At 42.8% G+C, this 13,302-nt stretch overlaps 1 protein-coding gene across 1 annotated transcript in view; it reads left to right on the top strand.

Moving 5' to 3' along the window:
• The window catches only part of LOC149474727 (serine/threonine-protein kinase Nek6), a 281,492-nt gene that overhangs the window by 91,316 nt on the left and 176,874 nt on the right, over nt 1-13,302 (top strand). The gene's annotated exons all lie outside the window — the stretch shown is intronic.

Raw genomic sequence — 13,302 nt, 5'->3', positions numbered from 1 at the left:
ACTGCTTTAGTGTCACTGGATTCCACAAAGTTCAAGTTAGTGTCAGATTGCCAGCCGCAATATCACAGTCCCGCTATAAGTCGCTGATCGCTGCCAGTATAGAAAAAAAAAAAAAATTCCAGTAAATATACCATTGTTTGTAGATGCTATAACTTTTGCGTAGACCAACCAATATGCACGTATTGGGAATGTATTTTAACTAAATATATAGCAGAATACATATTGGTCTAAATTTATGAAGAAACTAGCTTTTTTATTTTTTTTTTTTATAGCAGAAAGTAAAAAATATTTTTTTTAAATTTTCAGTCATTTTTGTTTATAGCACAAAAAATAAGCGCAGCGGTGATCAAATACCACCAAAAGAAAGCTCTATTTGTGGGGAAAAAAATTACAAATTTAATTTATGTACAGCATTGCCTGCAATAAATTAGCTGGTAGCTCAAGTCACTCACTGCTACTTCTTAGAGCTTTCCTTGCCCATTTTTATTTAAAGAATGTTCCAACCATCACACAAAAAAAAAAAAAAAAAAAAAGGAGTTACAATACACTGTCCCTGGCTCTAGGCAGCACGGGACCTTTCAGCGGTTTTCACCTAAAAGGGGAACATTGTACTCTTTACTCATCTCATTACTCCCATTTTCCAAAAGACAGGAAACTGCCTTGGCATTACAGTTACATGGAGTAAGGAAGGGACTGCACCCACCACGTTTTTTCTTGGATGATCCCAACAGTGTATAACTAGCAGTTACTTCAAGGAGAGTTCCATTTCACAGCTTAACTGGCCACTTTCTCTGCTCCCTACAGATCTACTATGCGGTTCTACTTTCCCAAGTACCTTTTACTGGGGGGGGGGGGTTCAACTTCCGCTGATCTTTCCACAAACTACCCTCCCCAACCTGTAGGGGGCCTACTTCCACTGTCCCGTTTATCTCTGCTGTGACTGTTCAGCAATCCCCCCTCTCACTACATGCTTTAGCCTCGGCCATCACATTCAATTGACCTTCAGATTTACTAATCGCCATTACTGTGACCAATGGCAACCAGCTCATCCTGAATCAGCAATAAATTAGACCATTCCTCATTGTCCTCAGACATTCTGATTGTCAGCTTCTGGCAGCGTCTGCAGAGGACACAAGCACAGCAGAGTGGGCATCTTCCATGGAACACTCCCATACACCAACTCCACTGGCACGCTATACCCTACCAGCCACTGACCCAACACCTGACCACCTTTACATGGACCAACATTTGGGCCAGTGACTTCAGTCTCTCCTCTTAGGGTTCATTTACACTAGCTTTGCACTCCAACCTGTGTGGCACGTGTGAATGGGCCCTTAAGCTACTTTCACACAGAGGAGTTTTTGAAGTGTTTTTGTGTTAAAAAGCAACTGAAAAGCACAAGAAAAATGCTTTTGTATGTATGTCAATGTATAACTATGTATGTTTTCACACAGAGGCATTGCGCTTGCGGTGTAAAAACTCCTGCTTGCATCATCTTTGGGGCATGTTTGGGGAGCTAAAAAAAAAAAAAACACCCCAAAAACGCCTCTATTGAAACCAATGGAAATCGCCTGAAAAACGCCTCTGAAAAGCATTTTTGGTGCAGTTTTCCAGTCTCCCGTCCTTTAAAAAATGCTCAGAAAGTGCGGCAAAAGTGAGGTAAAAGCACCTATGTGTTTTTGCGGCGGATCAGTTTGAAAGTAGCCTCTGCATGTTGCGATTGATGCATTTTGCAGTGTGTTTTGTATTTTTAAACACTCATTTTTGCCACTGCTTTTTTTTTTTTTTGCCCCAATAGGTAAGTAATGACTTTGATGCGATTTTTGGTGCTACTTGAGTGCCAGAGAGGGTAACGACGCACCCATCAAAAGTTGCTTCAAAGTCGATACTTTGCTATTGGCAAAAAAACAAAACAAACACAAAACGCATCAAAAATGCACTATATTTCTACTTCAGATCTATTGAGACACAAATGCACTGCGTTGGGTTTAAAAAGTCCCTGACACTTTCCAACAACACAGTGGCTGGATAAGCATAGATGTGAATGTGTCCCATAAGAAACCACATTAAATGGACTGCAGTGCAATTTGCAAAATGCACTAAAATAAAAGCATAGGCGTGAACCAGGCCTTACACTTATGCCCTCTTACACTGTTTGTTTGGCACCACGTTTTTAATTCGTATATGGGTCACGGACAAAACCTCTGCCGTGTGTTCATCCTTCCATCTTGTGGGGGATATCTGCTGCAGCAAGCACACCCTTGACAAACTGTTCTGCAGTCCCTCCATCTGACAGTAGAAATAATCTCTGCCACCGTTACATGCAGAGACCCCTTTCAATATTGGTAAAATGTTTGACCAATCTTTCCCAGTCTCATTTTTCCATTCTCCAATTAAAGTGTAACCAAAGGCAAAAAGGTTTTTTTTTTTTTTAGTTGTGGATAGAGTGGAGAGGGATTAAACCCCCGTCAGGTTTTTATTGCTGTCTGTGCCCTCATCGGTGAGATTCACTCCCTCTGTATGTCCTGTTTACCAATATCATTGAAAATGGAAGTAAAAGAAAATCCAAAGCCATCTGAAAAGTGATAGAGGGGAAACCTTCCAATAGGGACACTAGCTCTGGTGACATCCCAGGATTCCCTCACTTCGGAGGGATTCCCTCTCTCATTCGGTTTTGGCTCTGGGACAGGAAGTGAAAGAAAATCTCCCCAATGGGTCACAGATGGCAACACCCCCCCCCCAAAAAAAAAAAACCTTATAGGGGTTGTAACCCTCACTTACTCTATCCGAAATGAAAGAAAAAAGTTTTTGCTTTTAGTTTCACTTTAAAAAGGTATTCAGCAACACTAATCTAGGATCCGAAGAAGACACAGAAGAGAGAAAAGTCTCAACATTACACAATCATTTATTCATTTTTACCATAGCAGGTTCCATCACCGAACTCATCACTGTAAACAGGTGCCGCCTCATTAAACACACAAACATTTTCAGTTTTAGAAGATTTCATTCATTCGTAGTACTAGTTGTAGAACATGCCCATCCAACAGGACGAGACCATAGTTATCCTGGGAAACCGCTGGCTCTAGCTCACAAGCTTCTTAGAGGTTTCCAGGGCCATCCCTGCGGCCTTAGACACTGTTGCTAGGGGCTAAAACACATTTTGCTGGATGGTCTTGGCTACAACATTAATTCATCCTTCTGTTTACATGACGCAGGTGCATTCCCAGCATCAGTAGACTTGACATTGCCATTGTTATCTACAATTAGCATTACATTTGCACATGCGTTTGTACCTCTTCCCCCACTGTATTGTACGGAGGAAAGACTGTCTGAACATACACAGCAGGTCTCCTACCTGGGGGCCCTCCCACTCCATCACAGTCTTACTGCCAGTTTGTTCATGACTGTATTAGCAGTTCCAGCAATCAACTCATGTTTAGCAGTCTTACCTACCACTGCAGTAGTTGTCATCTTCAATTGAGTGCATGGGATCTGGAACCACTCTGTCATTTCCTTCTCTTCACGTTGATTGTCCATTTCATCCATGTGATCACAGGGCCAACAAACAGCAGGCCTCCTCAGAACCCCCTGCAGTCTCAACAGGAATATTCTCACTGTTGCCAGGGGCAACATCAAACACTTTCCCATAACATAGGGGCTTGTGGAGATAGCCTCACGCCCATCATTATCATCTCCAGCGGTATTCCAGAGCACAAGACAGGCTACTACACCATGGCCCCAACTGGCCACATGCCTTGCAAGGAACTGGCTGACTTTCTGTCAAGGAACTTCCCTCTTGGCAAGCAGAAAGACAACACACATTGGGATTGTTGAGCCGAACCAGTGCTGAAGCTTTCGTCTCCCTGTGACACATGCTCTCCTATTGCTATGAGAGATGACACTTTCCCAGATGATGCTCCCTGGCTTTTCTGCACAATCCAAATCCTCTCTCCTTGCATCTTTGCTTTGCCACAGTGTTTGATAGGCAACAGCTTTGCCAAACAGTCAGCAGGCCTAATCTCACAAGTGGTGCTACAGCACTCCTCTTGAGCTTCCGATTATCTCATAGTGCTCAGAATGGGTTTTCCAGTTGCAGTAGCTAGGGTCACTGCTGCCAACAGACATTTACTCCGGTCTCCAGCAGGTTCCCAGATAGGCAGGCTCTGTTTGGGCACCTGTGGAGCTTTCACAGGTGGCGACATCGCAACCATCTTTTCAAGGTTGTCTTTCTTATTCGAATGCCACATATTGCAGTCAGTCTTTGAGCACGCCACAGCACATTTTTACAGTTTTTTTCCAGCAAAATAGAGCACTGTCTCTTTAAGGGCTACTCTTTCCTCCTGCAGGCTCTTCTTTTCTGCTTTGCAAACTCCACCACATGTGGGAAATTAGCTGCGGTAGCACCTCCAAGGATCCAGCTACTCACCAATGTGTCTGTTTATGGATTTCCTTGCTCACTTTTTTTAAAAGAAATTTCCAAACATCACAAAAGGTCACTAATGCAGGGGCTAGTCAACATCTCTCTGCCAATAATCAATTCTTTCTTTAGCCTCCTCCATTACTTATGTACTATTGTCCACAGACTGTCCTCTCAACCATTATATACACCAACTCTAGTTGCTTCCTTGCAGCCACAAGGATTCCTTGGCATGGGGAAAACTATCAAATGTAGTCAACTCTTTCACAAAAACCCTAAGTATACCTGTACAATCAGTGTGCTGGTTGCCATCAGAATGTGGACCCAGGAGTGGAGGCTTCATCCCTTCCCAGTTTCTACAAAACTTTCAGGATCAAAAATCCATCTGTCCAAGGTTTACTATTCCCAGAGGAGACTGAATAACCAGTTTCCACTTACCAAACACACATCCTGGAGTCCATCAACCTGTATAGAGGAGTATCCTGGTTGAAACTTAACCCTTCTCACACAATGGCAGGGCACAGTACTAGTAGAAGGCAGCTTTATATTACTGCATGGTGTCACCGTCTAAGGCAGGGGTGGGCAAACTTTTTGACTTGAGGGCCGCAATGGGTTCATATATTGGACCCAGGGGCCAGACCAAGAGTAGATGAATGATGTGTATGTGTCATCCATAGTAAGTATAGTAATATTCCCCCATAGTAAGCATAGTAATTAATCCCCCATATAGTAATTCATCCCCCATATAGTAATTCATCCCCCATAGTAATTCATCCCCCATATAGTAATTCATCCCCCATAGTAATTAATCCCCCATATAGTAATTAATCCCCCATATAGTAATTCATCCTCCATAGTAATTAATCCCCCATATAGTAATTAATCCCCCATAGTAATTCATCCCCCATATAGTAATTCATCCCCCATATAGTAATTCATCCCCCATATAGTAATTCATCCCCCCTATAGTAATTCATCCCCCCCTATAGTAATTCATTCCCCATATTAAGTCCCCAAGTCCCCCCTGTGTCAATTTACTTACCTTTGCTCCGCGCGTTCCTCTCGCCGTGTTCCCGCGCCGTTCCGGTCTTCAGGGCGGACTGTGAGAGGAGCCTAGCTCCCCTCACATTCGTCACGCTGCCCCGCCTACACACATCCTGACAGTATCACGCTCCGCGGGCCGGATTAAAAGGTCCGCCGGGCCGTATACGGCCCGCGGGCCATAGTTTGCCCATTGCTGGTCTAAGGGAACTGGCCTCTAGACCCCCACTGCCTGGACTTACTGTCTATATATCATATTGTATGACACTTATCCAAACTTAAGTCTGGCCTATCATTTTGGCTCAACTTTGCAATTCGTACTATGAGACACCAATTGTAACATGCAGAGTGATTTTCTATTGTCTTTGTATGGAAAAATTTATAAATAAAAATGCAAAAAAAAAAAAAAGCTTTATATTACTTAAAACACAACAATGTCACAGTTAGATTAGGTGGATAAATTAGTCATAGAGTTATTGTCAAATTAACAAAGACATACTGATACTATTAGTTACATAGTTAGTCTGGCTGAAAAAAGACAAAAGTCTATCCAGTTCAACCATTAAAAAAAAAAAGTTCTAATCCTATACTCACAGTTGATCCAGAGGAAGACAAAAAAACCCAGCAAAGCATGATACAATTTGCTCCTGCAGGGAAAAAAAATCCTTACTGATCCCCCGAGAGGCAATAGGATATTCCCTGGATGAACTTTACCTATAAATATTAGTATCCAGTTATATTCTGTGTATCTAAGAAAGAATCCAGGCCTTTTTTAAAGCAATCCACTGAGCTGGCCAGAACCAACTCTTGAGGAAGTATATTCCACATTTTCACAGCTCTTACTGTGTAGAAACCTTTCCATGTTTGGAGATTTAGGCTTCATTTACACTTGCGGCAGTCTACACTGTTCCCTGAAGAGATTCATGGTGGATTGCTATCAAGGGGAATTTGTACGGAAGCTCCGAGGTGATATGTCTCCTCCTCACTGTCTTTTTTAATCCTTGAAAGTTTGCACCACCATGCCACAATATAAACTAACATTGCCAGTAGATGAATTAACTTGCAAATGGGTAGTGGGAGGGTAAAATTATGGCTGATCAACCTATTCTTACCACTCCCTCCCCAGCTGCATGTGCAAAGAAGCCTTATACAGTTGTACACCGCCCCTCTGAAAAGCAGTTCATGGTGGATTGTCTTCCAGAGAAATTTATAAGGAAGCTCAGAGGTGATAAGTTTCCTCCTCCCTGATTGTTAAAATCTGCAGCACTGCAACTGCATGCATGACATGCGTTTACAGGGTGTTGAAGTGTGACCTCATTCACTTGAAATGTGGCAGCTGGTAAAACGTGTGATACACCACACTGCGACCACACAACTATGAACAAGCTGGTGGCCATGTTAACTTGCAACTGGGCAGTGGGGATGGGGTGGTAGTAAAGCCACGGCTCAACTGCCTAATTTTACCACTCCCCAGCTGCCCATGAAAAGAAGCCTTATAGAGTATTTGGACTGGATATCTAGTCATTAAAGGTTCGGAAAGTACCCCAGTCCTGTTTTAACTTCCATTGTAGATTTTTAAGACATTACTGCAAGCTATTCAAAGCTTATCATTTAATTAAAATACAAAAACCCCTAAATAAACTGATGGTAAAATATTCTATCCTCTGATGCCCCCTTGTCCTTTATACAGTCACTACCAAGTGGTAATCGTGGCACTTTTGTGTAGTAACCTCCTAGATAGCTAGGGGGAGTTAGAGTCCTGATTGTTAGAGATGAGGGATGAGTAACAGCCTGGGTGCAATAGTCTGGAGTTAAAATTGTGGTCAGAGCTGAGAGTATCTGCAGGCCAGCCTCTCTAGAATTTCCCCCTGCTCTAGAGCTTTGGAGGAAGATCTAGATGCAGTGGGTGGATCTGAGGAGTGGCTGACTTGTACTCTTGAGGGAACCTGGCCAATCCCCCACCACAGGCTTGGCTTGGGGCCAGGACAGCCCTTAATAGTGACTGAGAATGCTCAGCAGGGAGAGTTGGAAGAGAGAGAGAGGGATGTGAGGCTGAAGACAGGAGCCTGTGAGGGGGCCCAGATGGAGAGAGGCTCACCTGCAGGCAGAGGATCATGGAATGTGGAAAGCTTGCACGTCATTGGCCCCCTGAGAGAGGACCACCTGTGAGGCAGGGAAGGAGCGCCCAGCTATGAAGCCTGGTAGCAGCCACCAACCCACCGGCAGCACAGGAAGAGGAACAAAGTGAATAAACCTACACCCCCTGGGCCAGCAAGGGCAAAGGAGCACTCAGATTTGCTATCTTACCCTGGACTGTTTCCCATTGCAGTGGCAGACACTGGATCCCCTATCCAGGGATTCACCCAGAACAGCTGGATGAGGAAAGGAAAGGTCTGGGGTGGCACTACAGGAGATGCTGGCTAGTTCTCCAGAAAAGAAATGTTGCTATAAAGACTTGTACATAGTTGCTAAGGAGTTTGTCCTCAATTTCCATTTTCCCGTGGGCATCCCATATACCCCTTACCTCATCCTAGTTCTAATTAGCCTAATAAAACTTCAAAACAAAGCTCAAGGACTGGTTTCTGTCTCCTGGTGCGGGTAAGCAAACACGTGTTGCCAGGCTGTGCAGGACTATAGGGGGACCCAAATATCTAGTGACTCCTAAGGGGGTAGTGCTACATTTGCATTGTTTGGAAACCAATAAAAAACTGAGTTTATCCACTAAATTCATAAAGTGTATGTATTTTATTTTTACTTTTGAATAAAGTAGGGAAGGGTTAAACCCCTGCTAGTTTATTTTTCTGTTTCCTGAGTTCTGAGGAGGAGAATTTCCTTCACTTTCTGTCCTAGGGATGCAACTGGAAGTGAAAGGAACCTCTACAAAGTAATGAGAATTCTTACATACGTGTATGGGGTTCAGGCAGAAACATGTTACTGTAATTTCAAACATTGATTCCAATCTTTTTAAATCTGCAGCTTCATTAAAAAAATAATCTGGTGATCCTGCCATAAAAGACCTCATTCAAGCACTTCCTGTTAAGGGATGACAGTCATCTCTCAATTACTAGCCTGCCACAACTACTTCAGATTGAGGCTACAAGTGGCATTGCACAGGCATGTTCTGCCTGTCCAGTGGTGTGAATCTGAAACAGATTGCATGTAGACAGTAAATGACAACAATAAAAGCTAGAGGACATCAGCAACAGTGAATTGCAAAAAAAAGGACGATAAAAGATGAAAACTCTATTTTAGAAAAAAAAAAGGCAATTGTTCAGGAAATACACTTTCTTAGCAAGCTAAATGCCATCCTGTTGGAGTTTGCTGTAGATGTACTTTAAGAACATATTTAACCCTTTGGCTGCCAGAGCCATTTTTGCATACATTTAAAAAAATTATTTTAGGCCTGAAGATTACACAAACCCCCCCAAACATTATATATTTTCAGAAAGCAGACACCCTAGAGAAGGAAATAGTGGTAGTTACAATTTTGTATGTCACATGATATTATTGCAAAGGTCTAGGAAACGCAAAATGTAATAAAAAAATCACACTAAAGTGAATTTTAGGACAAATAAACGCAATAAATTACCCAATAAATTATCTTTGGGGTAAAATATAAAAGACGAGGTTGTGCCGAGTAAATAGATACCCAACATGCCAAACCTTAAATTTGTGTGCGCCTATGAAATTGCGTCAAACGTCAGTACCCTATATTCTCTATAGAAGACGCTTCAAAAGCCCTTATAGGTCATCAGTTTAGCGGTACAGAGGAGGTCTGGTGCTAGAATTATTGCTCTCACTCTGGCATGCGTGGCGATATGTAACATGTATTGACGTTTTCCTGTGCAGGCACCAAAATGTGTGCGTTTATATTCGTACGTGCGTATATGTCATGGTGGGGGGAATCATCATTTTTTGGGGGGGATGTTATGTGCTTGGGTGTAACTATTTTTTTTACTTAACTTTTTTTTTCATAACACAGGGGACATAAAGTTCCCTATGTGATTATTTTTGGGTGACAGGTTCTCTCTATTGAGACATGCAGGGTCTAAAAGGCCGCACTCCAAAGACATACTGGTAGTTTAACTGGCTCCTGTCTAAATTGGCCCTAGTATGTATAAATGTGAATTAGGTACCTTAGATTGTACGCCCCTTGAGGGTTAGGGACTGATGTGAATGTACAATATATATGTAAAGCGCAGCGTAAATTGACGGCGCTATATAAGTACCTGAAATAAATATAAATACCTGTAATAAATAAAGGCTATTGTATACAATTAAATAAATGTCACTGAAACAATAAAAGAAACCACAATGTGAAACAACAGTTTCATGGGTATAATTCCAATAGCATCATCATTGCTGTGTGTTGCAGCGTGCAGCATTAAAAGTAATCATGGATGATTTTTAAAGTGTTAAGGTGAGCACAAATGCTTTAAATGTCTGAATGACATTGCACTTGCTTATGTGGTAACTACAAACGTCACCCAGAACATCCAACATATTTGGTGTGACCCTAGATTAAAAAGGGATAAGATTTTTAAAATGATTTCATTACATCTATTAATATCTGTTTTTTTTTTTTTTACCTTTTTCATGGGGGTGCTAGATCTGGACACTGGAGATCTAATTCAGGCTTCACATGCAGCTCTACAGTAACAGATCAATTTTAACAGTGATCTACTGCTGGTTGCAATAAGCCAGCAATACTGCTGCAGGGAGAGGCTGGACAATGCGATTTCAGCTCTGCCCGCGCCTCAGTTCTAGCAGGAAGATGTCATTTTTATTATTTAATTACCAATGTAAACTCAGTACAGAAGCATTGTCCCATTTTATGTCTCTATTGCCTGCTACCAGTGATTCTAAAAGAACCCCATAACCTGATTGATTTAGCCCTTTGGCTTTGTCCGGACTTTCTCTGTGACAGATGGCCATTCAAGCACTAAAGCTTGAATAAATAAGCAGACTTGGATGCTCCATTTGGTCTTTATCTGTTATCAGTATTTTGTGATTATAACTGGCATAATGTTTTGGAACTCTGCCACGCACAGGCATATTACCTGCAGAAAAGTTTGTTGTAGGGCATGGATTTCCTCCAACTTTCTCTTCCAATATTGTTCCATGTAGATACTGTTCAGGCAGGTAGGAAGATTTATATTTATTCACGGATGGTGTTTATGTGTGCATGAGGCTTTTAAGTAATCCTTCACCCAGTCCTTCCATAGGGCATGGGCAGTCCATACCTGCCTTGGAAGTTGTACCTGTAAGGTTTGGTCATCCACTTTGATGCTTGGAGTTTGAGCTTGTTCTGATTGCCATATTCCCTGCATGGATTTTCTTTTCATCGTGGCTAATGATATGTTGTTTTGCATCTACTATAAAAGTCTAGTTCCCTTTTCTAGTTATAAAAGGAAATAGTTTCAAAAAGATCATAAAACTTTTCCAACCTTTCTGTGTACAACAGCAAAATACTTCCAGCAATAGCAGGTTCTCAACATTGATTCTAAAGGGAGCCAAAGAGATGTATAACTCATAGGTGCACCAGTCCATTGGGGATTCAGAAGCTGGTACACACAGCCTAGAAACCATAGGGCAAACTTAAAGCTGAACTCCAGGTATGGGCACTTTTGTTTAGCTGTTTCTAAATAACTACAAAACTATAAATCTACTTTATGTACACTGCCCAAAAAAATTTAAAGGAACACTTTGAAAACACATCAGATCTCAATGGGGAAAAATATCATGCTGGTTATACTTATGTGGACTGGGTAATGTGTTAGGAACGCAAGGCTGCCCATAGCTTGATGGAAATCGAAAAGGAAAAAATGATGCAACAGGCTAGTCCATTTTTCTGAAATTTCATTGCAGCAACGCAAAAATGGTACTCAGTAGTTTGTATGGCCCCCACGTGCTTTTATGCATGCCTGTCAAAGTCTGGGCATGCTCCAAATGAGACGACGGATGGTGTCCTGTAGTATTTCCTCCCAGATCTGGAGCACGGCATCACTGAGCTCCTGAACAGTCTGAGGTGCAACCTGGTGGTGTCAGATGGACAGAAACATGATATCCCAGAGGCCTTCTATTGGATTTAGGTCAGACGACCGTGGGGGACATTAAATGGTATCAATTCCTTCATCCTCCAGGAACTGCCTGCATACTCTTGCCCCATGAAGACGAGCATTGTTGTGCACCAGGAAGAACCCAGGACCCACTGCACCAGTGTAGGGTCTGACAAATGGTCCAAGGCATTCATCCCGATACCTAATGACAGTCAGGATGCCATTATCTAGCCTGTAGAGGTCTGTGCATCCCTTCATGGATATGCCTCCCCAGACCACCACTGACCCACCACCAAAACAGTCATGCTGAACGATGTTACAGGCAGCATAACGTTCTCCAAGGCATCTCCAGACCCTTTTTCTGTCTGCCACATGTGCTCAGGGTGAACGTGCTCTCATCTCTGAAAATCACAGGGCGCCAGTTCAGGAGTTCAATGGCAAATGCCAATCAAGCTCTATGGTGCCAGGCAGTGAGCACAGGGCCCACTAGAGGACGTCGGGCCCTCAGGCCACCCTCGTGAAGTCTGTTTCTGATTGTTTGGTGAAGACATTCACACCAGTGGCCTGCTGGAGGTCATTTTGTAGGGCTCTGGCAGTGCTCATCCTGTTCCTTCTTGCACAAAGGAGCAGATACCGGTCCTGCTGATGCGTTAAGAACCTTCTACGGCCCTGTCCAGCTCTCCTAGAGTAACTGCCTGTCTCCTGGAAACTTCTCAATGCTCTTGAGACTGTGCTGGGAGACACAGAAAACCTTCTGGCAATGGTACGTATTGATGAGCCATCCTGGAGGAGTTGGACTACCTGTGCAACCTCTGTAGGGTCCAGGTATCGCATCATGCTACCAGTAGTGACACTGACCCTAGCCAAATGCAAAACTAATGAAAAACAGCCAGAAAAGATGAGTGGAGAAAAAAATGTCAGTGGCCTCCACCTGTAAAACCATTCCTGTTTTGGGGGTCATCTCAGTGTTGCCCATCTAGTGCACTTGTTAATTTAATTAACACCAAAGCAGCTGAAACTGATTAACAACCCCCTCTGCTACTTAGCTGACTAGATAAATATCCCAGGAGTTAAATTGACTTGACACTATACTCTGATTAAAAACTGTACCTTTAATTTTTTGAGCAGTGTACATAAGATGCCTTTATAAACCCAGTTATTACAATATAAAAGTAGCAGTGACACCAGCTGTGGGAAGGATCCCCACAGGCTACCTGCAGGTAACTACAGAAGGGGCAAAGACAAGACCAGTCACACTACACAAGGAGAGAGAGCAGCAGTGACTGGTCCTTGCTCCTACATAAAGGAAACGTTTTGCACTTGATTACTGCACAGATCTGGACGCAATACACAAAGCACAACATGATTCAAGTAAGAATCCCTCTTGTATTTAAACCTGTGGTCTTTTGGCACTGTGTGTGTGCAACTGCAGACACTAATCCCTGTTATAGCAGTGATTTCTGACTGTCTCATGCAATAGGTCTTTGGTTTATGACTGTCTCCTGGAGCATGTCCCCAGTCTGCAACAACCACTATAGCATGTTCACAGTCTTTGATAGCCCCCTGCAGCATGTCCATTGTCTCTGACCATCTCTTGTGTTATGTCCACAGTCTCTGACCATCTCCTGTATCATGTCCACAGTCTCTGAACATCTCTTAAATCATGTATAGAGTCTTTGACCATCTCTTGTATTGTATCTGCAGTCTTTGACCATCTCCTATACCATGTCTGCAGTCTCTGACCATTTCTTGTACCATGTCCATAGTCTCTGACCATCTCCAGTA

Source organism: Staurois parvus, unplaced genomic scaffold (genome assembly GCF_062004578.1).
Source record: "Staurois parvus isolate SC_StPar_1 unplaced genomic scaffold, SC_StPar_1.0 ptg000002l, whole genome shotgun sequence".
Lineage (NCBI taxonomy): Eukaryota > Metazoa > Chordata > Amphibia > Anura > Ranidae > Staurois > Staurois parvus.
Note: the sequence above shows the minus strand (reverse complement) of the source record. Positions and strands in the feature narration are given on the sequence as shown.